Source organism: Bubalus bubalis, chromosome 11 (genome assembly GCF_019923935.1).
Source record: "Bubalus bubalis isolate 160015118507 breed Murrah chromosome 11, NDDB_SH_1, whole genome shotgun sequence".
NCBI classification, from domain to species: domain Eukaryota; kingdom Metazoa; phylum Chordata; class Mammalia; order Artiodactyla; family Bovidae; genus Bubalus; species Bubalus bubalis.
The window spans coordinates 55315945-55316945 of record NC_059167.1 but is presented as its reverse complement, the minus strand read 5'-3'; the positions used below and the strand labels follow the sequence as shown (position 1 = coordinate 55316945).

At 46.2% G+C, this 1001-nt stretch overlaps 1 non-coding gene across 1 annotated transcript; it reads left to right on the top strand.

Moving 5' to 3' along the window:
- Window positions 1–501: 501 nt before the first annotated feature.
- On the top strand, window positions 502–637 carry LOC112577874. The gene has a single exon (XR_003102076.1). It is a non-coding gene; the product is annotated as a small nucleolar RNA SNORA2/SNORA34 family (small nucleolar RNA).
- Window positions 638–1001: the final 364 nt, after the last annotated feature.

Below are 1001 nucleotides of genomic sequence, written 5' to 3'. Positions count from 1 at the left end.
TTGAACCCAGCCCCCTGGCACTGGGAGTGTGGAGCCCTAGCTCCTGGACCACCAGGGAAGTCCACCTTGTCTTTTGAAATCACATGTCAGATTATGACACAAGTCATGTTAATTCCCCTTTCCTTTCAGGAGAAATTCTGGGCTTGCTGCTGGGACATTTTAGGCCCTTCAGTCAAGGGCCCAGTTCCACTGGCCAGACTTCCCTTCTCCTCCCCTCAGTCAGTTCTTGGTGTTTCTGTGTCATATGGGTCACCCTACATGCCTTAGCACAAGTCAGAGCCTCTGTTCAGAACACCCTTTCATCTCCAACTCAGCCTTGAAGGTCTGTTTCCATTGCTGCTGCCCCAAGAAGCTTCTTCACTCACTGGGCTTCACTTCACTATGGTTTCATGGGTGACTCCTCATGCACAAGGACTCGGTGTCTGAAACCCCATGGATGGGATGGGATGGGATGGGATGAGATGAGATGAGAGAATTTTACAGTTAAATATCTTAAAGCCCTGGGTCCTGAATCAAGGCTAGCAGTTTGCTGAAGCTGTTGGTTTCAAGCGGGAATCTAGAGAAGTCTCTTTCTTTGGTCTGTTGGCCTTTCAGAACTTAGGAAATGTAATAGTCAATTCATTAGAAAGAAACATCTCAGTCATTGGTGATACGTACAGGCTAACACTTACTTATAGTTGATTAATACTGGAATTCCAAAATTGAGAGCTCTCTGATTTAACTTGTTCATTAGAATGATAATAATGTTAAATCTAATTACTGCTGCTGCTGCTAAGTCGCTTCAGTCGTGTCCGACTCTGTGTGACCCCAGAGACGGCAGCCCATTGGGCTCCTCTGTCCCTGGGATTCTCCAGGCAAGAATACTGGAGTGGGTTGCCATTTCCTTCTCCAAAAAATCTAATTACTACCCCCCTGAAATTGCTGTGACTCTAAAACCAGTGGGATGATTCTGAACTGTGAGCTCTCTCTGAGTATTATCCTTTTGTATGGTCAGACTCCTG